Source organism: Triticum aestivum, chromosome 3B, assembly GCF_018294505.1.
Source record: "Triticum aestivum cultivar Chinese Spring chromosome 3B, IWGSC CS RefSeq v2.1, whole genome shotgun sequence".
NCBI lineage: Eukaryota > Viridiplantae > Streptophyta > Magnoliopsida > Poales > Poaceae > Triticum > Triticum aestivum.
In genome coordinates this window covers 537,395,207-537,401,529 of record NC_057801.1, presented here as the reverse complement: position 1 = coordinate 537,401,529, position 6,323 = coordinate 537,395,207, and positions in this window count along the sequence as shown.

The following is a 6,323-nucleotide window of genomic DNA, read 5'->3' as shown; positions in this document are numbered from 1 at the left end:
CGGAGTTGGACACGGCTGCGGGCGCGAGGAGAGGCTCGAGCGGTCATTGGCGGAGGCCCGCGGGCATAGTGACGTGCCCAGCTGAGCCGTAGAGGCACGACGGCCGCAGTACGATGAGCTCGTATAGTCTGGCTACTAGCCATTATCCGACCAATGTATGGGTAGTATCTGACCATGATTTTGCTAGTGTACCGAAAGTGTTTGACTATTTTCTGGGATGTGTATGGCTATGCATTGACCATTGTTGACTAGCATCTAGTTAGCTTGCAAAGATGGAGTATGGAGGAGCGAGCGCTCGTGTGTCGGCCAGAGCAAGGCGCGACGCGGGGGGAAGCAAATGCAAGCGGCGCGTGGATGGCCACGGTCGACCAAAACGAGGCCCCGTGCGCGGCGCGCGCGCGGACGGATAGCTGGCATCGCAATGGTGGTGATGAAGAGGCCGACGGCGAGGACGCGCCACCCCTTTCGGTCGCTCCGGGGGCGGGTCGACGTCGAGCCCCCGAGCGCTACCGGAGAGAAGGCGCGACGCCGCGGCGGAGGCGATGAAGAAAAAAGGGTCCCGCCCGGACAGCGAAACCAGCAGCAGCGTAGTAGCATAGTAGTAGTACCACACCATGGTGGGCGCCAAATGTCGGGGGTTGGGTGCGACATATGCCACAGGGTGGCTTCATGTGAGGGCAAGACTGCTGCTGATAGGCCCGGGAGCGGGTATGCGAGTAGCACGCGGTGGTTTACCTAGCTTCGGAGCTCTCCGGAGAGATAATACTCCTACTGCTGCATGTCTGAGTGTATCTGATATATCTAGTACAAAGTGCTCCTAGAGTTGTATCTGAGCTCAGTGCCATAAGCATCTGGCTTTGTATATGTTTCATATGTGTGTATGAGCTAGCTAGCTAGTGGGCATGAGAAAGCTCCACCGTGAGTGAGCATGGGGCATGCGTGTGTGTGGATGGATGGATGGCTAACTATATATAATGGGAGCTAGCTTAGGATGTAAGCCATGTAGGCATGGTAGCTAGCTAGCTAGCTAGTGGCATGGTGGGGTGTCACACTTGTCCCGTGGGTCACTTCATAAATAGTGCCCAGGAACAAGTGTCACTGTACATGATGGCTGGGGTGACACGTGAACAGTGCTCGGGTACATCCATTTCGTCGGTGTCTCGTCGATGTCGGGTCGGGCTGCAGCCGGCAGCCGGCTGGTTGGTGCAGTCGGCAGCCGGCAGCCGGCCGGGCAGGGCAGTCGGACGCGGAGCCGGCAAGAGCGGCCGGGCAGTCGGACTGAGGGGCTTTTCTAGCCCCGATGTCTTGAATAATTGTCTTGCCGTCTTCGGGGTACCCGTCGCCAATAACTCCGACAATCTTGATTGTGGTTTTTCATCTAAGTATGTGGTGATTAATAATGCAAAATTTTATTAGCTTCGATGCCATGTTATACATAGTGGTTTAAATAACTTGTGTTTCTTATACTGAAAAGTAATTCAGAATTTGTTTCTGTTTCAATTAGAGTCCTGATGCAGACAAGGATTGTGTGGTTGTACATGTCACTCGCTATGAGGCGGATGACCTGAATATATGCACTGGGAAAACAGAGTTCTTAGGCTGTTGGATCCTGGAAGCCATTTGCGGTTATACCAATGAAGAGTTGTATTCCAGCCTCATTGTTGTCAGGATTGTTTTCCAGGGTGAACTAAAGCACAAGAAGTTCACAGCTACTCCTTCGTTTGTGAGGCATACTGTTCTTGTCAAGCTTACGTATGAAGATGACGTGGCATGCCTCCACAAACAAGTTTATCAGTGGCAAGGCCACAAGGTTGTCTTCATGAAGGTTCACAGGATTGAGCTGTTGCGGGACGTCCTCGATGATGTTCATGGCAAGGTCCATCTTGTGTCCAACGCAAATTAGATCAAGGCATGAAATAATTGCCCCAGCTAGTGTTTAATAGTAGTTAGGATTTTGTCTAATTATCCGAACCTTGCCTGTTATTGACCCCTCTGGGGCTAGTACTCTGTTTGAATCCGTCTATGGGAACTGCTGCTACTTTTGTGTGCGTGTGAATCATGTGCGAACCATCGTAATTGTTGCGGAAACAGATGCGTCCTCGCTAGTTTTTTCATGAATATGGCATGGTAAGACATAAGTTCTCACGGTTTATCATACAAGTAGTGTGTGTTCTGATGAAATAGAGCACTCGTTCAAGAACTGTGCGCCGACGTATACATAAGTACTTGTAAAACACTGTTGGTGCTACCCCACTTGTAAGCAGTTCTGCAAAACACAGCACATTGGCTCGGCTCGCTTCAACACTAGGCTATCGACCAGCTAACAATCAACAATCTGTTGTCTGCCATATAAGCAACTATGTATCTTGTTACAGTGGTTCATGCAGTTAACTGAGGCCACAATGTAAATTCCAAACGTTCACACGCTAGTCCAGCGCTCATGTGGAACACTCACATTAAACTCGTCTTCATAAAAAACTTGAAAAGCATAAGTTAAGCAATTTTATACATCTCAATGATTCATAGAACATAACAAACATATACTAGTTCACAGCAAAAGACAAAGTTGTGAGAAGGTTTACAAATCAGGAAAAAACAAGCAAGGCTTCTCTGAGCAAAGGGCCTCCCGGCAGGCTTAAGTTTCCTGGAGTTCACTCTGGTTTTTTCTTGTTGCCACCATCCATGGTTAGGTTCTCTCATTACAGAATAACCAATTATAATTGTGGTCTCAGCTGGAATGCTGAACTGAACCATGCAGTGTACTGACCAGGTGAAATTCTTGTGCATTCCACTAAATTTAAGCACCGCTATTTGCAGAAATAAGCAAACCACAATGCCTCTTGTCCATGCACCTGTCCAAAACACCACCGTGCAGCCGTGCCAGCTAGTCCTTGGTCCATGGATGAACTGGTAGAAAGTGCATTCCACACTAGGATGCAGTTGTTTTCGCTCGTCCCTGCACTGCAATCAGGAAATAAAATGTACGAATCATCTTCTTTTAGATTGCGTTGGTCATTCTACCTTAGTTACTACCAATGTAGGAATACCTTGAAGACTGGAGGTTAGACGACGGCAATGAGTGATAGCCATCTCATTTTGCGTAGTTGTACTAAAACTGAGGTGTGTGCTTTTGATTGCGCGGATAGAAACGATACGGAGACAGACATCCCGAAACAATATGGAGACAGACATCCCTATTTGCGCAAATACGAAATACGGTTATTTAAACAGTGGCAGATATTTGCAGTGGCGTATTATTAACAGCAGCATCTATTGTGTTATAATTGGCACTAGATTGACAGTATGAAGAGTCCTTAAGTAAGTAGCATCACATCACATCAACAACGCCACTAGATTAACATGCAAAACAATAGCATTAGTATTATTGTCATGAGAGTAGCACATGGTCAGTAAATGTGCAATCAAATTTGTGCAGTTCCACTGGGATGAAGCAATTTTAGCGGTGTGAGATTTAAGTGTAACTACAAAAACACAATTCCTGGGAAATAAAGCAAGACGGAAGCACTTCATAAAATGGTGGTGGCATTGCTTCAGTTTATCGACGGCACTAGACCATTACTTATAGTGACATTAGGTGGCATTGCTTAATGCTTCATGTGATTTTACATTAACGGTAGTGATATGGGCGTAGGGACAGCAGGGGCATAAAGTGGTGAGGCATATGTGGCTGCCGAGAGCGGCAAACACTTAGGCAGCATGTCTGCATTTGTCCCATTTTTTACCTCCTCGGCGACATTTTCCTATGTGAGCACAGGAAATCTAGACCTGCTCATTCTCATTTGCGTTGTCCCCAACACCCGTCACTTTCTTTCGTTTCTCAACCAAGAGATAGGTCCACTTCCCCCTACCCTTCTCCATCCACCATGCTTTCTTTGTCTTTTCAACCAAGAGACCGGTTGGGTAGCCAGTATCTACTACTTTCCCCCGTTTACTCTTAGAACCAAGTCCTAGATTCATGCTACAGCTTTTCCCACTTTCTTCCCTGTTTGAACCAACTCTTAGAGTCGACTGTATGAACTAGCTTTACCTCTAATAATAGTAAAAGTCTAGATGGGTTTGGAACAGCGGACGGAAGTAGAAAAAGATCCACACGAAGGGAGCTGGGGCAGTAGAGCAAGGCAGGTGTTCCATTTTGAAGGAATATATACCTGAGGGTCATCGGCATGTGGCAAACACGGCATCGGGAGGTCGCATCTTGGCCACAATACCGCAGGGAGGAAGAAGGGGTCGGAGGCCCTCCCGAGCCGGCGCTCTCTCAGAGAGAATGGCACGGCCGCCGATCGGGACGCACGGGCAGCCGTTGGTCTCCTCCCTCGCCGCCGCCGACAGCATGAACGATGCACCTACACCCATGCTCCGGTCGAGATTGTCCAGCCGGATTTGTGACTAGCCGTGAGCAGAGAGAGAGAGAGTGCGGCCACCTATGTCTTGCTTAGATCTGGAGAGCATGAGAGAGTGAACGAGAGGAACCCTAGTAAAGCAAGCGCTAAGGCTCGTGCTTATATATATAGTGGAGTGATTTTGTTGTACCAGCTTCAAAAAAATGTGCTCCTACGTGTACCCGCGAGTGGGTCTGAGAGAACTAGTGCGTGTGTGCACTGCTTCTCTTCATGAGAGTACAATATACTATGCCCAAAGAACATTCGCCCCAAGAGTAATAGTATAAGTGCATGACATGTGAGCTAAAATAAAATGTGCGCGACCTCTTTTGTTTTTTAGTAGTTCTGAGGGTAGGGTGTCAAGAGCACATATGTGCGTGACGTCTACCTGCAGATAGACGGTGGGTGCGATGTACGAGTCTGCGAGAGGACTCGGGAGAGTCGTGACTCGTGAGGGTGCATGTGCGTGAGAGAGGGGGGTGAGGGAGTCCTGGATTAGGGGGTATCCGGAGAGCCGGACTATATACATCGTCCGTACTATTGAAGCGTGAAGATACAAGACACAAGACTCCGGCCCGTGTCCCGATGGGACTCTCCTTTGCGTGGAAGACAAGCTTGGCGATCCGGATATTATATTTCCTTCCTTGTAACCGACTCCATGTAAACCCTAGCCATCTCTGGTGTCTATATAAACCGGAGAGGATGGTCCTTAGAAGGCCGATCACAATTACAATCATACCATCATAGGCTAGCTCTTAGGGTTTAGCCTCTACTATCTCGTGGTAGATCTACTCCTGTACTACTCATATCTTGAATACTAATCAAGCAGGAAGTAGGGTTTTACCTCCATCGAGAGGGCCCGAACCTGGGTAAACATTGTGTGTTGGAGAACGTTGCAGAAAATAAAAAGCTTCTATGCTTTACCAAGATCAATCTATGGAGTCATCTAGCAACGAGAGAGAGGAGTGCATCTACATACCCTTGTAGATTGCGAGCGGAAGCGTTCAAGAGAACGGGGTTGATGGAGTCGTACTCGTCGTGATCCAAATCACCGAAGATCCTAGTGCCCAACGGACGGCACCTCCGTGTACAACACACGTACGGTTGGGAGAGACGTCTCCTCCTTCTTGATCCAGCAAGGGGGAAGGAGAGGTCGAAGGAGATCCAGCAGCACGACGACGTGGTGGTGGAAGGGCTTCACCAAGCTCAGCGAGAGGGAGAGGTGTTACGGGGAAGAGGGAGGCGCCAGGGGCTAGGGTGCGCATCCCTCCTTGCCCCCTTTTTATATAGGGGCCCTGGGGAGGGGGCGCCGGCCCCCTAGAGATCCAATCTCAAGGGGGGCAGCGGCCAAAGGGGGGGACTTGCCCCCCAAGTCAGGTGGGGCGCCCCCACCCCCAGGGTTTCCAACCCAGGGCGCAGGGGGAGGCCCAAGGGGAGCGCACCGGCCCACCAGGGGCTGGTTCCCTTCCCACTTCAACCCATGGAGCCCTCCGGGATAGGTGGCCCCACCCGGTGGACCCCCGGGACCCTTCCGGTGGTCCTAGTACAATACCGGTGACACCCGAAACTTTCCCGGTGGCCGAAACTGGACATCCCATATACAAATCTTTACCTCCGGACCATTCTGGAACTCCTCGTGACGTCCGGGATCTCATCTGGGACTCCGAACAACTTTCGGATTACCGCATACTAATATCTCTACAACCCTAGCATCACCAAACCTTAAGTGTTCAGACCCTATGGGTTCGGGAATCACGCAGACATGACCGAGACAGCTCTCCGGCCAATAACCAACAGCAGGATCTGGATACCCATGTTGGCTCCCACATGTTCCACGATGATCTCATCAAATGAACCACGATGTTGAGGATTCAAGTAATCCCATATACAATTCCCTTTGTCAACCGGTACGTTACTTGCCCG